The 26,789-nt window shown below is 26.5% G+C and overlaps 1 protein-coding gene across 4 annotated transcripts in view; it reads left to right on the top strand.

The window, feature by feature from the left end:
- LOC100164076 (zwei Ig domain protein zig-8-like) overlaps positions 1 to 26,789 on the top strand; it is a 254,559-nt gene that overhangs the window by 196,144 nt on the left and 31,626 nt on the right. The window lies entirely within an intron of this gene.

The raw sequence follows: 26,789 nt of genomic DNA, 5'->3' as shown, positions 1-26,789 counted from the left end.
AGATGCACAATAAGAAAGAATTTTCCGATATTCGTATTTAAAGAGGCAATCAAACAGGAATCTTGAGATTCACAGTGGAAATTGAAATGTTTATTATTTATAAACGGTTGCCATATGTTGCATATTATAATATTAATAATAGAAATTATAGTATAGTTATATTTTTTTTATATATATTTAAATGGTTGCCGTTGGTTACTCGGACAGATGATTAGATATGAGCATGCAGACAATGGTCGCGTGTGACCTCGAATAAAGAAACTATATCTTAAAACCAAATGTATGTGTGTAGCTTATACACTCAAAACTACTCAATCGTATTTGACGAAAATCTCAGAAATTGTTTTTAGAGATGTCAGAAAAGTTTAGAAAGTATATGTAGTTTATACCACTTAAAAAAAATTATAAAGATACCAAGTGCTAAATCCAATCCGCTACTTGTCAAGGTATTTCAGAAAGGTACACTGATGTTGATTTAACCGTGGACTGAGGTACCCATACTAAAACTGATATACACACCATTTACGCTGCTGTATACACTATATATGATTTGCCACAAAAAAATAACAACACATGAGTGAAGCATAGATATTCAGCTAGTTTACATATATATTTATTGGTTAGGAATGTTTTGTTTGATTAGTTTATACATAATCGTACACAAAAATTTAAATTATAAAAAAAAATAATGAAAAATGAAAAATATAAATATGCATATAGCCTAAAATGAATCATTAATAATAAAAATCATATTATACATTGTACCTAGTTTGCATTGTCATATTTTACTAGTTAATTATGAATTATGTCAAGTGTAAAGTATTGTATTACGTAAATGAAAGATAAAAGTTTCACTATAAAACCATCATGTTTAATATATCGCTAAAAAAAAAAACAATAACTTCCTATTTAGGTTTCAAACATCTAACAAACAGGTTCTTGTGTAGGCCCGAAAGCTTTATTAAATATATTATAAGAACATGCTCACATTATCATCTGTTCACATCTTATAGAGTTCAGTAGATTAGTTTCTGAGTGATAGTACCTTCATTGTAAAACACGATCAATAATATGCATTAGTTTAATATAAATTACAAACTTGTTTGTATGGATATTAATTCATAATAGGTATACAGAGGTATATAGCTTTTATTGAGTATGGATAAAAAAAAATACATTGCATTGTATTTGATACCAAATAACATTAGCAATTTTAGATTGCCGAATTATTTATCACATTTAGGGCAGAGACTGGAGGTTTGGAATTTGTATGCGTTTAACGGTTCTGGTTAAGATCAGGGTTCTAAGATGGTTTCTCGCACAGTATTGATTTAATTTCTGTTCTCCAAATAACTAACTTGGGGTTTCGGTTAAAACCACATCGAATAAATAAACTTCATATAATAATATGATATAATCATCGCTATTTTTTTTCTGTTGGAAGCCACAATCATTCGTAATATTATCTGTCGAATTTGAATTTTTATGATACGTTTTTATTATTAGGAATTAGGAATTTTGAATATCAATAAATAAATGTATAAATTGCGTTTAGTAATTAAAATTTTAATGTCAAATAATTTGTAAGCTAAAGACGATATATTTTTACTGTGCTTAACGTCGTTAACGGATAACATTCTAAGAATGATTTAGATGTGTAGGGAAATAGATTTAAACACTTTTATAAATGCACTTCATAAATTCGTATTTCACACCAACTCATCAGTAATAGATGAAATAATGGAGAATATTGACGTTAAATGATATTGAATGTTTGACATGTTTGTCCCAAATCCTCTTTAGATTTACAGTCACTGCATTGTAGGTAGTCGTTGATATATTTTAATGCCTGACCGACTTTGCCATTTTCAATCATTCGTCTAATCCAGTCGATCGTCGTTTTTCAAGGCGTCGTAGTGACAAAACGGTAGTTCAATCAGTATATGCAGCCGTTGGTTAAACGCAATCGATATGGCAGATAACTGGCAGTAGTTCCAATCCCTGTAACCAGAGTTAGAGGAATCAAAATATTATTCGAGTATTTGATTTTGATTTTTAATAGTAAAAAATAATAAATTGCAAATTACATGCATGATTCAGAAACAAAATAAAAAGAATATCTGTATAACTTGGAAATTGTATTATTAGAATTAGTTCAAGCAATTATGAGTTATATTAATTTACTACTGTTCGTTATTTTTGTTGGAGTTTATAAGAGATGATCTGCGTTCAAAGTTTCGATTGTTTTATTTTAATTAATATGCAGCTACTTGTCAAACTGAAATTTTGCCAAATGTTATCGTACTAAAAATACAGTATAAATTAACATTATTTAACAGTGTTATTTATATTTTGTATTTCCAAATATTATCTTAACTAGTGGGTACCTAACTAACAAAAATTGTTTTTGCAAATCTAATGATTTGATTCGTGTTCATCAATTATATTAATACACCAACTTATAAGACGATTTGGCTGAAAACGAGTTATATCCAAAACTTGGAACTGTGTCCTTCGATTTTTTTCAAGTTACCCGTAGTTGTGTCTGACATGGATTTTATGGGTCACACGAGTTGTGTGCGGTAGATTTGTCTTGGCGAAAAAGAAGGTATGTTTACACAAGTTGTGTGCCAATAAATTCAAATCGAATAATTTGTCAAGCTGATGACTAACCTAACAGATTTTCGGATGATTTAATAATAGCCTAACATTATTATAATAATATACGATATACATATACATGAAACATCATATTAATTTAACGGTTATTAATGTACCTATTTAGGTTTAACTACTTAATATATAATTTCAAGAGGACACTACACTCGCCATGCGTTGTCTCCGTCTTACAAATGTACAACATAGCAAAATACTGTTTTGCCCGGGATAGAACCACTTCCTCGATATTTATAGAAGAATTACCAAAATTCCATAACGCATAGGGAACAACTTTATCTGTATCATAAATATGCTATCATAAATAAAATTAAAGTTATCAGTTTGAGAACATTAGGATTATTTTTGTTTTTTTCATTTAGTTATTAAAAATTATTGGTATAAATGGTATCAAAAAAATAAAAACGCTACGACACAGACAAAGTTGTTCCCTAATCCCTATGCATTGTGGAATTTTGGTAATTCTACTATAAATACCAAGGGAGTGATTCTATCCCGCGCAAAACAGTTTTTTGCTATGTTGTACATTTGTAAGACGGAGACAACGCATGCGGGTATAGCGTCCTCTTAAGTACCTACCTATTTCAATATTTTGTCAAAACATTTAAAACAATAAAAAACTTTGTAACACTATCAGAGTCCAGAGATTATATTCACTGATTTTTATTAAAATAACGCAAATCGTTCACTTATAAAATTATTTATTTGTGATTTGTTAATTGTGTCATTGGTATTTGGTATTATTAACAATCTAAATCACTGCCACTAATAATTATATCTATGTATTCATATGATCAGTGTACTTTGAGAGTAATATACATGTATGTGTAATGTGTATATATTATAACTTATAAGAGATATAATTTAAATTATAAATCACATTCGAATAGATCACACAATTATTTCATGGCCCAACAATATACCCATGTATATCATGTGGTGTGTATTACACAGTTAAGTATATTATCATATTAACATAATGCCAGAAATATGAGAATGAGAGAATCAAATCTTGCATACCACAACAAATAGGAGAAACACTATAACATGACTTATTACCAAATATAAACATCATAAACTTTTAAAAAGAAACAATATTATACAACCCAGTTTAAATTAAACATATTATATTATTGTAATTAATAAAATACAACTGTGTAAATAAGTCTAAAAAATGAATAGCCATAGATGCCGATATGATTTGGATCAATAAAAAATATATATAATATTATTTGAAAAAATAATTAAAATAATAATATGTGGTAATTATGCACAGTAAAAAACCTAATGAGTATACATTTTTAATAACTTACATAAAATATATACTTAACTTATAACTTTTATTAAATATTGGTCAGTGTAAGTGTAATATAATTTAAATACAAATATTCTTGTTTAAAACTACAGTGTTCTGTGTATTTTTTGTTTCAAAACAGTATATCAATCACTCCCGTCTAAATGTAGAATGGTTTTTATTAAATATCTGAAGGATGATCAATAATCAATTATGGTTTATCAAAATATTATTTTTCAGAAATTTAAATAAATAATGCATAGGTTGATATTATAAAACAGAAACTTTATAAATATACATGATATAATACGTACATGTTTTATCTTAAACATCTGGTGTTGGTTTTTGTAAATTCCCAATTATGATATTTAGATAACATTTTATGAGTCCTTATTTTTCATTTATAAATCGTTATTTTATGACCCCTAATGTATTAAGTACATCAATAAGATTGTTATGATAAAATACAAAATATATTTAGTCATTATCGAGCAAGAAATGTATTGAATATTGTTTTAATATGTATAATTTTTAAAATTGTATAAATAGAATTAATCATCATTTATAATTTAAATAATCATTATTATTGTAAAATTCAATATTTTTTGCAAACCAAAATTAAAGATTAACATGAACAAAATAAATTATAAAATTCGAGTGATAAAAGTATTATTTATGAAACTGTGTGTTTAATTAGTAGTTACTTATACTTATAGTTATCATTGTTATTTTCACTATTTTGAATATTAATAAAGTATAATAAAATAAAAAAATAATACTAATAGATGACAAATTGGATTTAATTAATATGTCACGAACCTCATGAATGAACTCCCATCATTTTATTTTTTGATTTAGTAAAAATACTGTTATGAGAATACATCAGAAAAATAATCATTACTTATTTAAGTTTTACTTTTAATATAGCTTGCGATGTAACAATATCGAAGTATCGTATTTTTTTTTTCGACCAATGCGTGCGCAATATTGAATTAATAACCTCTAGAAAGTTGGAAAACTTTGATAGACAAGTCTGTAGAAAGGTTCATAAAATATTCATTGCCTTGATAATTCACATAAGACTCAAACTTATTATGATGCTCCGATGTCCCAACATAATAGAACCACATTATTATGAACTCCAAACTTTGTCCCATTGACAAATTTATTAACTACCTGTAAAGGTGTTCGTTCTTACAGGAAAGAGGAGATGTTATGTTCACAACTCGATATCTCACGTCAAAAACTTTCTTTCATAGATTGCATATGAGAGCGTCAAAGAGATTAAGTTCTGTACATCAAATAACAATATATTACGCTTTTACGGACCACACATTCGTTCATTCTAAACAACTAATATGGTATTCCGTCAACGAAAACAATTTAAAATAACCTATACCTTTAAATGCTTTAATATTGTAGTATAAATATATTAAACAACTTCTTTAACTGGCGATCATTTATATATATATATATATATATATATATATATATATTTTTTTTTTTAAGGGGTGTTTTACATGCTTTTTTCAAAAGTGTTTGCAAACATTTGCGAACATTTTTGGTTTAAAAGTTAGAGCCATTTTACGTTTTACCAAGTGACCTTGAGATGGTGTTGCATAGCAAATTGAAGGATATTTTTGTTTTAAGCTGTCCGAACGAGCGAGTGACCCAATCCGGCTTCTAGGTGCAATCAAATCCAAAATTATTTTTTTTTACTCCGTGAACTACCAGCTAATGTGGTGTTGCATAGCAAATTGTGAAATGTTTTCATTTTAAGCTGTCCTAACGAGTGTAGCGAGTGAGTGACACGGTCCCGGTTACTAAGCGCTTGAAATTCGTTATAATCACGGTAGACTATATGGCGTTGTACTCATGCGTTAAACTTAAACACTGAAAATTGTGAACTTCGTAAGGATATAACTTAAATGCTAATAATTTCCGCCAATTTATTTTTGCACCACTGTTCTTAACTCGTTGAAATATATAGGTTTTAGAAAAAAGAGGTCACCCGGTAAGTAAGTTTTGTTCCAAAAATAATATATAAAAATATATAAAAATTAAACAAAACATTGCTGGAAACTTGAAAAATAATGGACTATAACATTATAAGGCTAAAAACACATAACCCTAAATTTAGGGTAGGTGTTCTTGTTGATTTGTTTCATTAGTTTTAAGTTTTCAACAGCGTGGTATTCTCCACATATTTTGATTTCCGCAAAATTCAAAACGTTTTGATTTTTCGTTTTCACTGGAACAATCAATATTTTACACGAGCTTTGAAATGTACTAGGCATATAAACTTCGGTTTTCGTGGAACAGGCGTCGACTTCCGACGAACAATTTTACTGTCAGCTTTACGCATGGGAAATTATGTCGTGTGCACATGATCCTAAAATTAGGGTAGGTGCTAATGATGATTTGTTTTATTAGTTTTAAGCTTTCGAAAAATGAACTGTGTCGTATTCTTCACGTATTATGGTTTCCACCAAATTCAAAACGTTTTAAATTTTGTTTTCACCGGAATAATCAATATTTTACACAAGCTTTGAAATACACTTGGTATATCAAATAGGTTTTCGTGGAAATGGCGTCGACTTCCGACGAACAATTTCATTGTTAGCTATACGCATGGGATATTATGTCGTGTGCACAGTGTGAATTGCTTTTCCGACACCACGACTCGTCTGACCGTTGCAATATTGTATCCACATTTATTTCCTTACTTTCTTCGAACAATATTATTAGAAATAAATAACGTAACTGCTGATAATATACTATAGTATAAACTATGTATATTAGGTACTATATTAATATTATATCAAATCGTTTAATCGAAAATTCTAACTACAATACAGACATACAGTTATGTATGAACACCATGAACAACTATCTGCGCAGCGACCTTATTTATAAATGAGATACAGGCGATATAGCCACTCCTTGTAGAATCTTGTTTTCTTAAAATATTTGTTAGTTATTAAATTGTTTTCTTTTATTTTAATGCCAAAGTGGAAGTGTACGTTTAAAACATATTTTACAGTCTGGATTAACTTTCCTTAGAAAATTCGAAGAAATAGGCAAAGTGTTTTATACAGAGTGCAAGGCAGTAGTCACAATCGAGCTCAGAGTTCATTAAAATATTAAACTAACGAACCAATTATTACTAATTACTATAAAATATAAAAATCATTAAAGAAAAAGCGGGTAAGTAAGTGTCACTCAGCTGTACAGTAGATTACAAGTGGGCCATTGTAATGAATTGCGTTAAATTTTTATTCACTGACATAATATCATTTTATATGAAAAACGATTCTGAGCGGAGACGATTTGTCGGCCTAGGATATTTTCTATTATATTTATATTATATATTTGTACAATAATAGTTATACCTGTATATACTACAGTGGTATAATATTATATTGTATAATAATTCTTAACAAAAAATAAGAATGATGGTGAGTACGTTTATGGTTTTTGACAATATATTTTAATACGGCCCTTATAGTTTGAGCTTCGACGATTCAGAATAATATAACTGAAATTTATTATTCACACAAACTGATTCATAATTTATAAGTACTTAGGTAGAACCATTGCACTAAACCTTTTATTTTAGAATATTTACTATAAAATAATAATATTATATTATACTACCACATGATGCCTGTAAATACCTACTTATTTATTATTAGCCATTAAGAAATTATTAACAATTACTATTACCTATAATTATATCATAATATTAGTACTTCATTTATTTTACTATATTAAAATGAATTATTGAGTTACCTATTGTTATTGATATGTGAAAAAATTAATTTATCAATTTTATTATCTAGATAATTATGTTATTGTCTGTATTTATTTTAAATGTTTTCTGGATTCAACGCTGATTGTGAGGAACAGTTGATTTTTAGTTTTTGTTTTGTAAATTGAAATATTTTTTTAACAAAGAAATATGCACATTGATGCAAGTAAACATGGTAAGTATTATGATATGAATTTCAGTATTCAAATTTCCTTGTCAACACTAATACATTACGCTATCCATTTAAAATTTGCCTAACTAATATCATACATTATATTGGTTATAAATTACAAAAAAGATATTTTCTCATTGAGTATTATTGACTTGATATCGGTAACCTTCTCGTAATATTACAGATACATTACTAATTATCGCCGAATTGGCCGACAATAAGTTTTAAAATCAATGAAATATTTTTTTCTTATGTTAACTAATAAGACTCACTCATACAATGTTTATTCATCTTTAGAATGCACTAGACAGTAAGCTTTTGTATTATATTAGCAAAAGACAAATGTTAAACGTACAGTTATCTTATGTGAAACGATTATTTAAGAAATTTGCGTATCTACGTAACTAACCATAACTTCTTGAATTGGTTAACAGTTTCCTGCGTTTTATTACATACATAAAAACTTAAATTCGTAGTCTTATTATAAAGTACTATATACAAAATCGTGCACGGGATTTCAATGTAGTTTTATTTGACTTACATCTTTGAGGATGTTTATTTCATATCAATATAAAGTAAACTGAACATCTCAAAAAAGGAGCTGCTTCTAGAGGTTATAACTAAATCATACGAAGTATGAAATCAATGTATAACTTAATTTGAACATCCCGGGTTAAAAGACAAATTTCTAAAAAACTTACTACACCTCAAACAAATTTTAAATTTACTGGTCCCAAAAAATAAAATATAATATCTAGGACTTTTAGAGGATTCATTATAAGGTATAAATACAAATCTAAGTAATTTCTCTAAATTGGGAAAACTGTAGAGACATACATATAAATATCAATATTTTACCTATTATAATGTATATTAAATCTGTAGTTATATTTACATGAAATGTATTACATTTGAATGTCTGTATCGAGATAATGATGTTTTGAAGTTCAATTGACAACTATGTTATAGTTATATTGATAGTTATGTAAAATTTAATACACATTTGAGTAATTATTACATTATTCAATTTATTACCAGAGATATCTCAACTTTGAAGTTTGAATACATTTATAACTTCAATTAGGCAAGTCTTTTTTTGAAATTTGAATGCTTCAACTAATTTTTGAAATAATACGAATAAATACGAATAAATATCACGGTACGAAATGAATATCCTTATTTTATTGTAATTCAGAATTGAATAAATTAGAGATATTATACAATATCAACCAAATATTTACATTGGCAAATAAATTGAAAAATGTTATCATGAATACAACGTATTATAATAGTTATGACCAGTTTTATAATACTAACATTTTGATAATGTAACGTCTACTACTGTTGGTAGTGCTTAGTATCTCAAACACTTATTATCGCATTGATAAAATAACCCAGTTATTATGTTACGGCAATAACGTTGGAAAATTACGTTCATCAAATACGTCCAGAAAACAATTTTGGCCTTGATGAGATTTAATGAGCTAGTTGCATGATACCACTCTCTTGGCCCTCTATGGTTTTTATTGTATATATGATGCCAGCACACGAGTACAAAGGAAAAGGACGTTTTTGGTCGTTGGAAGATGTGGTGGCGGTGGCTCTGGGGTGTTGTTGATATTGTTGTTCCTACACGTGCAACGATGGTGTAAACGAAATGCAATTTACAATCGTTCGCCCTGTGGTGCTAACGAAATGCTCCCTTGACAATAATTACAGTGGCCGTACAACAGCATAATCCGATTCCGACGAGTCTCCATTTAGGTAATGACTTTCGGTGCCTTACCGTGAACCTATTTCGATAGCGATTCGTGTACGTACACACTATTCAACCACGATAACTGAAACTCGAAAGGCTCTGATTTAGCAAATGCGATTGTTTCTTATTGGCTTTCGTAAGTTACAATTATTTCCGGGAATGTGTGCTGTGTACAATTTGCATTAGCCGACGACCGTCCCTATTACGTTAATAATTTATTATATAAAATCAAATGACAATATTATTTTTGAGTTTACAATCTAATGGAGGGAACACATTTTGAATATAATACTATCATATTATATGCAAATATTCATATTATGTTGTATATTTTACAGTTTAAGGAAAAGCAATTTTTAAATCTCTTAGATATTCTAATGTCAAATATTTACCTTGTGTGTAAACATTAATCGCAAAGTAAAAATAATAAATTTACTTTTGTATCTGTATTATTTAAAATTTTATTTTGATATAGTGCTTGCGTATATTGTTGTTAAAAACATTTTATACAATTTATTAGTACTATTATTGGGAGAAATTTGTGTTGAAATATTTTTTTTCATAAGTTATTACACATAATAATAATATACAAGACTGCGGAGAACCTAAAAAAATAAATAAAAAGTTTCTTTTATGTTTTCCATACAAATATAAATTTAATACAGTTTAATATTTACAGACAAATATTATTAACCACAAATAAAATTAAGTAATAACAATGATTTACAACAAATTGAAAAAATAAATATATTTATAGTTGCTTCGTTTATGTTATTTGATTAAATTACTTTCAGTAAAAAAAAAAAAAAATATATTAATTCAGCTAATACTTTTTTTGGTACATTAAATAATAATCGACTGTTCAATAATATAACATAGACCGGGGAAAACAATATAAGATTGTTGAAGTGAACGACATGATAGTAGTGAAAACGTTTTCAAACACATCAGAAAACCATTAAATGAACATTACATACCGTAAGTCATACTATAATACCATATACTTACATAATATGTATATTGCATAAACTAAAACTGTTGTTGAAGCAATAGAACATACACGTTAGTAACGTGTAGATTCGTGGTGAGACTACCGAATGAAAAAAATCACTGCACTTGGCCATTAAATAACAATTTTCTGTTTTTTTTTTTCGTTTTAAAAATTGTTATGAAAATCTCATGTCGATACCGCCTATAAAATATATTTATGCGTACATACCTACAGAACGCAACTATTAATTTTAGAGTTAAATGTCCCCGTATGCCCATTGCCCGGTGCATCTTGTAGTCTGACCACAGCAATGACAATGATAATATTGTAGTGGTCGCACAGCCGAACCTTTGTCAGATCATTGTGCTAATATTTGATTAGTATACCAGTTATAATGATAGTCGTTAACATGATAACATTTACTCTGACTTTACTCTTTACTTTAGAGGCTGTTGTGTAGTGCGAATTTTTTACGCAACACCCTCCCGTGATATTAAATAAAAAGTACTTCATTATTAGCACTTTTATATAATAAACGTTGACCCTACGCCTTGGATTCGTGAATAATAATGTTTATAATATATTCGATTAGGTAAGATGCTCATCATTTATCAACAATACTATTATTATAATGTATAATTGTTTATATTATACATACCATATTTATACCGAATAATTAACTTTATAGCTATGGGCTAGGCAATTTTTCACCTTTCTACCTGTTATAATTTTTAAACCAAAACTTCTTCAGACGTATCAAAATTCTTATTTAAGCCATTATTCATAATCTTTTAGTCTTGATCATACCTCATTAATTCTTCTTGAAGAGTTTTTAGTGCAATAAATTATAATTTGGTAAATCAATATACTTACATTATTATAATATATGTATATATAGGCAACCCCTTTTATTTACATCAATAATACAGTTAAGTAAAATCTTATTTTTAGAATTTATAAATATCCTTAAACACCAAATGTTCAATTGTCTTGCGATATTTTTTACTACTAAATGAGTTTTCTGCGAAGATACAATTTTCTGTTTTTAAAATGTGAACCCTCCCCCCACCCAATTTTACTGTAAATTATTTAGCAGATCATTTTTCTGGAAATGTTTATACGATAAGTACCAAAATCAAAATTCTAACAAGTACTTTTTTTAGTTTTTTAATATTATACACCAAGAAATAAGAATAATATTATATCCAAAAATAACGGAGAATTGGATAATAGGGCTTGGAGATATTATAGAGACTACGGTGATTTGAAAATATTAGTAATTAATATTATTCTATCAACATATTTTTATAATTTGTAAAAATGGTCCAAGTATAACAAATGTTAGATGTAATATTACATCTAGTTTATATTAATGATATTGTAAAACCATTTTTGATCACCATCCTTAGAATAAACAAGTTAATAACTGACAAACTACTCATTCGAGTTTTTAATTTTTAATTATTTACACCAACATTTTCAAAAAATCATTAATTCATTTTAAGTAAAACAGTGGGAAGAAGAGGGGTGGTTCTCAGTTTAAATCACCTCAGGACAATCATTATGTAGTAGGTAAAAACAAATTCAAAATATTATGGTCCTAGAATAGGTATATTTAAAATCCCAAAAATCAAAATAATGAATTCATTACTAAAGGGTAAATAGAGATGAGCAAGCTTAGTGAATTATCATATATAACTATATACACAATTAAGCTTACAAATTTAGATGGTTATATTATTTTCAAGAACAATATTAAAATTTACTTTAATAATAAATTAACATTTTATCGTAAAACTTATTTAGGCATGGATTTATATCTGGCCTAACATTTTAATCGGTGGCATACAACCTGTGGATAGTGGATTTCAGTTATTTCATACTCTTAGGTGGAATACTTGGCTCTTAAAAGTTTCAATGCGATAAGCAAAACCTTAAGGCTAGATTTGTGCTCAAAGATATTGGATCCGAAAAGATTACAGTTCAAAAGCCATATCAACAAACAGAATGACATCAATTGCTAGAACACGGTTATAGAACTTGGTGGTGTGTATATATTATATATATATGACATAAGGAGTCAAAAGCCAAATACATTGATGGTTGTAAATTAATGCACACATGGTGGTTCATGTAATGTTACTTTCATATGGGTAATACGTTTATTACTCCCCCACAACCTATACAAAATCCACACATTTAAAAAATAATAATTAAAAAAATACTTTCTATTATTTTTTGTCTGTAGATAATATGATAACAATAAAGTAGGAATTTGAATATATTTTTACTCTATCGATTATTTTTATTACAATTCATCCGACATAGAAACTGCATTTCCATATAATAGGTATATGTATATATACAATTTAGTATTATATAGACTGAATGGTAAACTTGATAATTATAATTCATTATGGAAACTTTACTGTAAATTGTAATATAACTACAACAGTCGGTCCGTTGTCACGCGTAGTTTGAAATCCACGAATTTTCCGTCGCTCGTTATAAAACAATAGTCGTGCGCATCCCATATGTAGGTTAGTTGTCATTGTATAGAAAATATTTTTACATTAAATTCGCTTACAGTTCAACCTTCACGCGATTTACCTACTGAATATCCACCTAATGGTACATCGTGCAACGCACAATGGATATAAATAATAATAAGAGTTTTATTAAAAACCATCGGCATTAACAAATTTCTCCTTACTAACAGCCACCGTAGCTTAATAAAATTACGTGTACACGTTTTAGAATCGATATTTCCAGAGCCAATTTTTCGTATTTGTTCGTATTTCACACTTTTTAGTACAGCATTAGGTACACCGTTTCAATCTAAATAAGTTAGTAATACTGTAACGCAAATCATTAATTTTTCACTACATATATGCATGATGTTTTACCAGACATATAGTGAATTTTGAATAACACTCAAAAATATATTAAGAACCAGAAATGGATCAAGTTTTTTTTGTGAGCAAACATGTTATTCATCAACTCGTCATCTCCCCAAACATACATATTATCAACAGGTTAATAATTATAATCATTCGTAATTAATAATATAATTATTATTTATCATTTTATATTAAAAAGTAATATGTACCTATTACCTATAACTATTATGACATAATATCAATTTAATATAATAATCTCTAAAATTCTATAACCGTATTATTGGCTATTGCCTATAGTTTGATAAAACTAGTTGTGTCCGTGGACAAACTTAAGGTAGAGTGATAAAGGAAAAAATATATTTTGGTCTCTATTAATATAAGATTTAGCATAAAAAAATAGACATTTTCTTGATAGAAATTTCACTTCAAGCGTTGCAAATATAGAGAGAACGTAATTGCAGTATTATTGGAGTTTTCATAATGTACGGAGCGTTATGAATCGTTCCATATTGTCGTGTTATCATTAATGTTATCATAATACGAATAATGAGTAATTAATCATAATTAATTAATGACAGCACCTAGAAATGCCAAACTTAATCTATGCATCCTTTAGATATTACAGAGTATATATTTTAAGTTTCATGAAGATTGGTTCAGTAGTTTCGTAGGAGATAGCAATAATGAATTGCATTGAATCGGGGTACAGTAAGGCTACAGCCTGGCTTCACCCAAAAGTAAAAATAACCATACGTATTTAATTACTATTTTACTACAATCGTCAATCATAACGGATACTATACAATATAAATATAAAGTTGTATTTTAGCCGTATACTTAAATATATTAAATAGTTCACATACCGTATACTAAAGGTAGGTAGGACAACTGTTTCATTCAATTTATTTAATTCTAATATTTTAAGTTTAATACCTATCCTTATAAACGTATAACAATTTATTTATAAAATAATAATATCGGTTTAAATAAACCAATAGACAGATAACGTTCCCTTAAACATTATATAGTGACTCTTTAAATCTTAGTGAATCATTAAATTAAAAAAAATCTTCTAATTATTTTTAGTTGGATTAAACGATTTATAAATTTTTTGTATAATAAGCTTAAATTATAATATAATTACGACTAACATAGAGACATGGAGGTAGCACTGACGACACTTATGAAAAAAAAACTAATATTATTATTGCGTATCTTTAATTATGTTTATGTTCGAAATTCGCATGTTCAGAAATAAATAATATATTAAGAAATTATTAAATCAATTCACGCAATATGCTGTATACCTCGGAAAATTAAATTTCCATGTTGTGTTGTATACTTATTATACTGCTTGAATATATTATCATCTTAAAAAAAAAATGTAAATGTTAAACTTGAATAATTTATGGATCTGTCTAACGTTTAGTTGTTGAAAAAAAAAATAATTTTCATCCCTTGATTCATTATAGCTGTCATAACCAAAAGCAATGTAATTGAGTTTTATAATCCGTATATTAAAATACTATAAGAATTAAAAATAACAACTGAATGAAGATTATAATCATAATTATAATTGTAATTTTTTTTCCTTATAATATCTTACTTGTTAATTTTAAATTACAACAAATATAAAAACAGCTTTGTGTTTTATTTATATAACTATTTCAATATCAATACTTTCTCATATATAAATATAAATACTTCTAATAAAAACATAAATTAATTTTATAAAATTAATATTATGAAATTCGATATAACATTTACTGATTTTTTTGCTAAGTAAATATGAGTACCAACAAATATAATATCTCACTGAACCCCATTAGGCCATTCGAAAACATTTATATGTATAACCTTACATATTATTATTAAAAAAAAATATATATTATGAAACATTAATTAATAGTATATGACGTGTGTGAGTACAATATTTACTAGGTATTATTTAGATATATTAATCTTTTTTTTTTATTATTAAAATATAATTAAACACATTTGGTAAAGCAAATAATTTTGATTAAAGATAATATAAACATAGGGAGACTAACATATATTAGGAGGGCACTCAGTAGTGCCACCCAACAGAAGATATATTAATCTTTAGATACAAGATATATAGACATATTATATAATTAAATCATATAAAATGTGCTCTGTGTAATACGATTTAATCTATTCATAATTTTCTTTTCTTATAGGTAGTTTTAGATTCTAAGAGATGAATATATTGATTTTACAATGATATTTTTCTGATTTATTGAATGTCAGTTATTACCTTTTAGAACAGTGACATTTTTAGATTTTCAACTTCTATAACTATTCTGAGAGGAAGGTAAATGTAGTTTGTAATTTGGGAAAATAAAAGTAAAAAAGGTGGGCAAGTGGATGTCACTCTGCTGTACAGTAGGTTACAAGTGGGTCACTGTAATGGATGCTGTTAAATTTGAATTCATAATGATATAATATCATTGTATAAGAAAAACGATTCTAAGCGAAAACGGCCAGCCAGCCTATGATATTACCAAGTATATTTGATGATAAAGTAAATTATATATAGCCTATTTACGTGGAACCTTGTTTTACCTTGTCGTAAAAATTCCCGTTTTCCTTAATTTTTATGTTGTTTTTTCCGTCGCTATTGAAAACTATCAGAATGTACTAACTAAATTTCCCATCGAACAAGATACTGTTGATGAAAATCGAGGCAGTTTAACTATCTCAAAACGGGATGACAGACACAAAAAATGAAAAAAAAAAAAAAAACACACATCATTGTAAAAGTCAATACATTCATCGTTCCCCTCAGAATCTAAAATTCTCAGTACAAATCAAAATAATGGGGGGGGGGGGGGTATAAAATGAAGAAGGGAAACGGGAATTTTTACTCAAAACCAGTTTTTGATAAAAGAAGTTTTCTTATTTTGTTGTAACTGAAAAACGAATAACCATAGACATCTACTTGAAATTAAATATTCACCAAATTCATTTATAAGCATTGTTTAATAGTATTTAGTCAAAAATCAATAAAGTTCAATGCAAGGTTCTTTATAAGTTTGTATAATGATACAGGTACATAGACATGATCTAGTTTTATAAGAATTTGAAGTAAAATGTTGACAAAATTTGTCAAAATCACGAATATTTGGTAGTTAAATGTGTATAGCTAAGACTTGAAAAATTAGTTATTCTAATTAATAATATTAGGTTTATTATAAGCAGTTCATACTGCAACCAAAAAATTTCAAAAATACATAAACACAATTTGTGTATGTACATTTTACGTTTAAATTTGGACGAAATCATATTTTACTTACGAAGAATAACGATGTTAGCAAGTTATTTTGATGTTTTCTTGGAGTATTGACACTTTTACGTACCTATATCAATTATTTTATTTTCAGTATGAACAATAAGATTTTCAAAATATTCTGTTAATAATTCTATGCTATTGTCTATATTTATAGTTTATACCGTATTACTAATAGTGAAATAAATGACTATAATAATTAATTGCCTTAATTATATATTTATACTGTTGTCCGCATCACAACGAAAACCATATATAATACAAACGGAGACATCTTAAATAAATAACTGCTTCTACCTTTCCATTGTGTAGTGTCAACTTCTAATATTATATTTTACGTAGTTTTATCCCACGATGAAAATTCTTTTGGCACGTTGCTTTGATATTTTATTCATAGGGGAGGTAGACATTCGCTCAAAACGTTATCATATCCGTTGCATTGTACTGTGCATAGTAATGAGTCTTTGTCTCTAAAGGAGGGGTCTCGTCCTTGTATGAAACAAGCTCTAATATGAATACGGATCGTATGACAGAATGGTTTTTCGAATCATTTCTATATTCGATATCTCTATAGGACATAAGCTCTATTTTATGGAGGACTCGTAGCTATAAATCCTTCAGATTGAGGTTAGAAGCGAATCTAGTACTGGCCAAATGCCTTAATGACGTGTATTTATAAATATATATCAATCATATATTATTTGATAATAATATATAATATACTGCAGTATACCTATAATTTATAAATAAAAGTAAAACATAATACAATAAATTTTAAATTAAAATCTTTATCGGCTGCATTGCCAGCACCTATACGTATAGTTTGTCGAACATTATAATATATAACGACCACTAAAGTCATTGTTTCCCAACTTTTTTGACACTTTGGGTCACTTGAATAACTTTTAATAAGTCACCTTGACTTTACTTTTTTTTTGTTCTTGAACAATGATCGCATTTTCAGCAGATTTTTGACTGTATATATACAACAAATTAAACAATAAGTCTTTCTTTGGAAAGCGGTATTAACAACGATAAACATACATTATTATTATCTTATCTACCGCATCCACAATATTCAACTGTCAAGCATGAATGTACCCCTGTGACAGAAACAAAAATTCGGGCATAAAGTTATAATGAATATTACTTTTTTTGCAACATTGTGTTTATATTTTTAATTTTCAAAGGAAAAATATTGCAAAGGAAAAATTTTAAACGTGGTGAACCTTCGAAGGCAGGCCCGTGAACTATGAATATGCAGGAGTAAAATCAATCGGATTATTGTTTTTTTTTTATCAATATTATTAGAAGTATAAATTATAAATAATACTTGAAATACCAATTGATGGTTTATGAAATATATTTTATTAATTATTAATTATGATCGATTTATTTTTAGTATTGATTGTATTAATAACTACTGATTAGAGAATCGATAACTTTTTAAGAAATTTTGTTTCGTCGTTTTAAATTAGTTTGATAGATACTAAAATAATAATATGTTATTTTTTAAAAACGTATAATATAAATGGATTGCTTGAGAATTACATCCATACATCAATGTGACTACGACTATATATTTTTAAGTGTTAATTATTTCAAAATTTTGTTTTTTTTTTGTTTTACTAAATTTGGTAAATAAACAATTCCAAACTACATTATTTTAAATATGATTTATTTATGATTTAAATTATTTAATACCCGATAGTTATGATGTCTAATTATTTTAACGTTAAGTAATGCATATGAATAAAAAAACACTGATCTCTTAGTATTTGGGTAACAATAAAGTTTAAGGTTTTATAAGCTAATCAAAAAGCATACTCCCTATATGAATTGATTGTACATACTAAGCTTATTATTATAGAGTAATTCAACTATACTGCCTAATGATATATCATTATTTAATTTTTAAATAGAATGCTAATTATTTATTAAACAATTAAGATAAGATAAGATAAAATAAGACATTATATCATATTAAATAATTTAATAATCACATATTTTTAAGTTAGACAGTACACTTATTTAATAAAAACGTTCACAAAGCTATACTAAATCATTATAAAATATGTTCATAATTATCACAGCAGTCACTCTCCATTAACAATAAAACTTTTTTCGTTTTGTGACAATCCCAACTTCTGAGTCTTGAAATGTACATTTAATTTTGTATTCTCAATATTTATATTATTATAATAAATATTTTAAAAGCCACAAAATCGAACACCCATCAAATTATCACGAAACAATATCAGTTATTTTATTTTGGTATCTACATTCTAATAACATTTTAATTAAGGATTACCTGCTTATCTGATTTTACTGATTTTACTGAAAAACTGTTCCAAAGGAAATTCATATAAGAATATAAGAATAAATAATAATATACACATTGTACATCGTAGTTACATATTATTGTGATTTGAAAATAATTTACAATGACCTACAATACTATATTCACAGTTAGCCATGCTTAAAATAAATGGGTTTTAGTTGTACGTATACTAATGTGTGTTATGACTTATGAGTTATGACATGAAAACTAGGGTAATATCCTACGATGAGACTATTTTATGAATATCTCATAATTTGAATGAACACTTTTTTACCAATTCAGAGAAAAGCTGATAATCTTTTACAAGTGTATAACACTGAATGGAACAATTTATATTTAAATTTATCTGAATAACTTTTTATTGTTTTATTTTAAAATGAAATGTGTGTGTGCGTCGATAACGACAGTTGATAATGATGGTGATAATATTATGAGTAATGATGAAATGGTTGAGAAAAAGCGAGTGCACTTTAGACTTATAAGTTATATTTAAGGTCAGAGACGTGAAACTGTGTAATTTTAACTACTTTTTCATTTATTTTAAATTCTAAATCCTACTCAAAATAATATTCACATGTACGATGTGCCTTACTGACGTCTGCATGTAAATAATAAATACAAGCATAAAATTCAAAACGTGTGCATACATAAGTGCGCTGGCGTACAGATTTGTCTGCAACGTATAAATCAACGCGATGAGTAGAAAAAAAAATATATTTTTACCTTTAAGCTAAAATTATACGTACTCTGAGGTACCTCTATATATAGGTCGAGGTAAAGTGTGATAGGGCTACTTTCTAATGCGATATTGTCACATAATGCGGATGTATCGATAAAACCGTATTATTTACGACCCGACCAGGAAAACCCATATCGAGTGAATTTTTTTACTACGTAATTCTTTCATGAAAAAATTACCTTGGAGCTTATACTTGCGTTATTTAAAAACTTCATTCCACATAATTGATAACCCATCACTTTGTTGGACCGTAGTTAGTTTAAGCTAGTACATATTTTTGTAGAAACGATTTGTACTTGTTTTATCGTAATGATGGATTTTAGATATTTTATACTAAATTATAATCATGGCAAAACGCCAAAACTAGTAAAGTCATATTATTAAAAACGGTCTAAAAAATTAGTTTTTAATTGGCAATTAATACGCTTTTAAACCATGAATTTAAAATTTCATACGTGATATTATTTACTGCATATTATATACTTTTATAGTGTTTCTGAATTTCCGTACATTTCTAGTCAGTTTTGATAAGTTTATCCGCTAAATTATAACATATCAATTATATTTGAAAATACGTCGAATGGATATATTACTAACATCATAACATCTACATTTAATTAGTTACTTAATTCTAAGTATTATTTTTAAATAGTATATATTTTTAAAAGTGGTGATGATATCGATTTAAGTCATCGTCATGTTGAAGAATGGGTTTTATTAAAACATTTATATATGTCACATAATATTGTTTTTCAAAGATTTTTTTTTTGATACGGTTCATTATTTTAAAAGTCAATCATAATAAAAACAATAAACCTATGCCTATTTAGTTATAATTTATATTTTATTGTTATTATTTTATATTATTAAATTTGATTTAAAAATCTTAAAATTTTAAAATTTAAAACTTTTATTACTTGGAATTATAATAAATAAATTAAGAAAGTTTGAAAGTCATTCTAAAGTAAAATTAATGACGAATCAACCAAAGATTTTTTTCAGTCAGTTATAGATGACAGCGCAAATGTGTATGGAAATTACGCGATATGATAGGTTTGTACGCATATTAACGATTATTTTCACATATATTGACATCGACCATATTACGCAATCGTTCTCTCCACAGTGCTTGTACCTATTGAACACCTTATAAAATTTATAAGGTGTTCATATTTAATATGAACTGTTTTTAAACCATATAAAAACTGCAATATAATAATTTTACTTAATTAAAGTTCTATTTTTTATTTGTTTTTGCGGCGATAGGTACCACATTCAACATTTCAGCATTGTACATATAATTACAATATAATGTAATAAACTATTACTTAAAGTCTGACGTCGTAAAAACGTACAAAGTTTATAAATAAAATATTATTTTTACTGGACTTATGTTATGTTAACTCAATTATCCTACTATAAAAAAAATTCAGAATCCTTTAAGACACTCTAAATATATTGGATTTTAAATTTTTTAACTTTTTTTTTTTAATATTATGACTAGCCGAAAAAAAATTATCGAAACAAAAAACAGAATATTCTATTTTAAACCGAGTTCATAATTTTGTTAGTATATATGCACTTAATATTATACATTATGATTGATTTTTAAATAAAACTAATATTTAAATTTCATATTATACTGTGAAATTAAATTAAATTCAAATTTTACTGATCGAAAAAAATTAAATCGAAATAAATCACACATCGTTTCATAGCTTACTGTTTCCAGGTGACTAAACGTTTTAAAAATAAATCCTAAATGCATAAAGTGTGTTTAAATGTTGTCTAAAATAAAATTGATTTAGGTCTAATTATTCTGGTTACGTATTCCAAGATACTTTTCATGTAAACATTTGAGATCAGTGTTCACAAAGAAAAATGACATGGATTCAGTAAAGGGCAAGGAGAGATTAATAGTTTAATTGCGCAGATTATTAGTAAGCCGTTGCGTCTAAAAAATCAATACATATTAATGTGCCGAATTACATTTGTAAATTGCATGGTTTAATTTTTATGTATTCTCAAACAATTGGTAAATAAGATTGATTATTTTAGCATTTTTAGAACATTGTTTTTGGTAGTACCTATAACTTATTAGTTTTATTAAAACATTTTTTTTTATCTTTTTAGGTGAACATTAATAAATGATACATTATTATGGATTTTTTCAAGAACTACTTTTCCACATTTTTTTTTTTTCGTTTTCCCCATTGCTTTAGAAATTACTGGACATTTTCAATTTAGAACTCGTAAAAGTATCAACTATAGATTTACTTTCCAACTAGAAAATATATTGAAGTTTAAAACCACAGCATGTTTTCTATACTAGGTATATATCGTGTAGGTACTGTGTACACAATATACACAACAAAAATAAAATACATTCGTATTTTCACACTCAGAATTTAATATATATAAAGGAGACTTATAAATAAATAGTGAAATCTACAGAGATAAATTTCACTTCGACGATTATTTAATTTTGTTAAACATCGTCATAACCCTTGAGAGTATACAACGTAATTTTGAATGAAAAATGCATTACTTAAATTCTTTAATGACATTTATAATATAGTTTCCTTGTCAAGATCTATGTTTAGGATAAACATTTACACTAATTAATTAACAATGTTTTACTAATGAACTGAATCAATAAATGAATGGAGTAGCATCAAATATCAAAAATGTTTATGACATGCTATAATTTATTATTTAAAAGTAAAGGTATTACATCTAGTCGATATATTTATATAAAATGCTTATATTGTTATATTTATTAACTTTTCTTATATCAAAATAACAAATGTATATTATATAAATCGTGTATGTCATACTTTCATTTGGAATCAAAATACAAGTATTTTGTGTTAAATTAAAGCATATATATAACACGATGATCAAATTTATAAATGAAAAACTATTATTTGAATTTAAAAGCTATAAGATGTAAAAAATATAATAGTAATTTATTAAAGTAGACCAATCATTGTCCTATTTGTAAAATAGAAACTCACGAATATGCTCGTCAGTTTAATAGTAAAACGAAATTCTTTGTGGCTAAGATAATGATAAAAATCTCATAATTGTGTTACAATTAAAGAGATGTTCGTTTTTATTATATATAAGGTATTATTTTTATTTTTTTATATATTAAAGTTTGATAGAATATACATAAATTATATATTTCAAGTAGGTGCAAAAACATTCTAATTAATTTCATTTTTGGGGATTTAAATAAAGATGTTTTTTTCTGCTTTCAATGTCTCAAGTAACTTAAAGATAATCGCATAACATAATAATATTTTCCTTTGTCTTATTCTGTTTTTTAAATGTGTGCAAAAGATTTTTAAAAATGTTGTGAACCGTGGAACGTGCATTGGACACTTATGTATTGAATGTCCCAATAATAGTGTTTGTGAAACCCTTTTTTTTCTCAGTTAATGGATTTTATTTTTAAGTCGGCAATAGCATTGATGTCCCAACACGACTTTTGAAAAAAATGTAAGGCTGCTCATTTCTGCTTTTGTCAATTATATAGCGCATGTGTGGTTTTTTTAATGACACTCGTGTCATTTTACGACTTGAAACGCAGAGTAATCCAAGGAAATTTAATATCTTCCGAACGACTTATATACAACTACTTGAGCGTCATTGCACGAACTATTACCACCGTGTACGACGAGTGGAACGAGTGAGCGATTTCTTCCAGCGCCATCACAGCGTATTTTCACTACCTACTTGTCTCCCATTTATTTTCGCATATTTTTGGAAAGAATATTAATACCGTTCAACTGTATTTTAAACATATTCCTTTCGAATTTCCCGTCAAGAACATGGTAGCATACACAACGCCTTCGATTCTCCCCATTTCAATGGAATAAAACCGAAATACGTTCGTTTATTTTAGAAATATAAAAATGTATACGTTTCTGCTGTAGAAATACCATTTTTTTTCATCATTACCACTACATTCGATTTTCTAGCTATTTATTTCGTCTTGAGCTATATATAAATAAAGAGTCCCATATGTTTACTTTGTGCCTCACCCAAACGCGACCTCCCGCGCATATTGGTAACAATCTAAGACATAAACGGAAAAACACATATACGTACAAGTTTTAAACATTATTCAGTATATTAAAAAAAAAAAAAAAACATAACTAAAGGCTATATTATAATAAAAAGCATTCCAAGAGAAAACCATTACATTTTTCAATATCTATTTTCAAAGACAATCCCATTTTCAACATATTTATAGTTTATTGTTTCCAATTAAAATGTTCAACTTCAGTACACCTAAGTAATTGAGAACAACTATACCTATTGGACATTGAACAATATTGTTTCAAAAAATACCATTTTATATTTAAGTTATATATATTGGAGAACTAATCAATTTAAATAAACTGCTCGTGCGTTCATTGAATCAAATATATATTTTTTTCTTCGTCTAATCGAAGTAAGAGTACATGATGGAGTATCATATATTATAGGTACCTAATCATATTTACTAAAATCACAGAGCATAAAACGTTCAAGTTAGGTTAGGTTTCTTAGATTTTAAAAATATTTTATACATGGATAATGATTGAAAGCTAAAATATATTTATTTTAAATACTAAATTAGAATTGAATTAATATATTTGTAGTGATATTAATAAACAAATTAAATGTGGATATAAAGTGATTAACTAATAAATTAGATGGGCAGGTAAGTACTTTGTAATATACTAATAAGATAATTATTAGATAGTTAAGTTTTAAAAATTAGTGATTACGGTGTAATTATTTTGGAGAAAAAAGCTACAACTTTTCAGTGTTCAGATAATATTATTAAGAATTTTTCGAATAAATGTATACTAAAAATAATGTTGAAGGGTTAAAATATAGTGTGTAATATAAATAACACGAATATAAATCTTAGTATTAAACAATCAACTTTTTCTAATTTAGCTAGTGTTGAACTATTTTACTTAAAAATTCTAAATCTGTGCGTAAAAATCTGGGTAAATAGTATTCATAGTAAATATATATTGTAAATTTGGATGCGTAACATGTAAAATACTCAGGAATTTATTTTCATTGCAAAGAATAATAAATTAATCAATAAAAAGAAATTCATTATTTAGGTGCAATAATATGAAACTATTATAATTGTGTCATTCTATCGTTGCAATAGTATGAAGTTTTATCTACTTAAATAATGATAATATTTAACATGTTTTCTTAAATTTACATATTTTCAGTCATTAAATAAAAATGTTTACCATACAAAACCAATAAAAATAATTTTGAGCTGAACCTAAGTTTAATGAAAATAATATTTTTTTTATCAATTGACTTTATTACTACTTTTTTCGAAAACACTTTTTTAAATAATGTTTAGGGTAACCTATACTTATCCATTTTTTCGTATTAATTAAAATACAAAGTTATACTTGTAATAGGTTATTGACTAAATACTGTTTAGTATCACTTTGTTACAGTAAAATGTATTCCATGAAATATCTGAGACAAAATTTAAAAAAGTAAAAAAAAACAATTAAATAAAGTTAAGTATGCAAAATGTTTAAATTGAATTTTGTTATGATCCGTAAATAACATTATGTGTATGTAATTAAAGAAATAATCGGTACCAATTAGTATGAATAAATAAAAATTGTGAAACCATTTGAACACCAATTCAATAATAAAACAATATCAAAATTTAATTTCAAAATGTTAAATTTAAATTACAGTACATATAATAAGTTATTTATTTTTTAATACGTGAAAATTAAAGAGAATCACAAGATAATATTATTCAAAATATCATAAAAATATTTTACTCAGCATATATTCCATATTTTAATTTTATTGAAATATACCTTTATGTCTTGAAATTATATTAGATAAAATCAATAACAAATTCTCTTGCCATACATAGCTTTCAAAATATTTCTATTATTTGTCAATTTATACATTGCAAAGACTCCAGAAATTTGACTTCTCTTTTATTTTCATCTGGAATTCCTTATTGGAACCATTGATACATAATATAAATTGTTCTACTGTCTACTTACTACTGTACATTTTTGTATACGCTTCATACATGAATTCAATACGTATTTTGTCAATATGTTATAGGAGTGTATTATATGCATTATAGTAGACATATACATTATTATTTTCTTGTGAATCGAGGTATATCCGAATATTTTCTACTTTAGGAAAATTGACTATTTATTACAGATCATGAGGCTTTAGAATATTCTGGAAATAAGGATCGTATACTGCAAAGCTAATTTTATTGATTGATTGAATTTTTTTTTTCAAAAACATATTTTCTTATGTCTCATAGATTAAGTTTTATATTCAACTAATTTAAAACTTTTAATATTTTAATGATAGTTATCAATAATTTATAGACTTCAACAATAATAAACTATTTTTAACTATTTTATGTAGGTACAACAACTAATTTGTATATGAATAGATTATACGTTTTGTATGAAAATATCCCAATTTATTCATAACAAGTGCCTGAAAATCCAATCAGCGTATTTATTAGAAATTAAATGTAATTCATAATGGTTTTATTTAATTTTTAAGGAACAGTAGATACCTATTAAAAGTTAACCTCGTGCCATTATAGTTAGGTACATATTATAATTTTAAAATTATTATGCGTTAAGTACTTAAACCATATGGTATTATGGTCTAGTCAATATGATTAACAATATACTTTTTCATTCCAAAGGCAAAATAGTTAGTTTATTTTATTTGAATGAATTTTGTTTTGTATGTTTTTATG

Source organism: Acyrthosiphon pisum, chromosome A3 (assembly GCF_005508785.2).
Source record: "Acyrthosiphon pisum isolate AL4f chromosome A3, pea_aphid_22Mar2018_4r6ur, whole genome shotgun sequence".
NCBI classification, from domain to species: domain Eukaryota; kingdom Metazoa; phylum Arthropoda; class Insecta; order Hemiptera; family Aphididae; genus Acyrthosiphon; species Acyrthosiphon pisum.
Note: the sequence above shows the minus strand (reverse complement) of the source record. Positions and strands in the feature narration are given on the sequence as shown.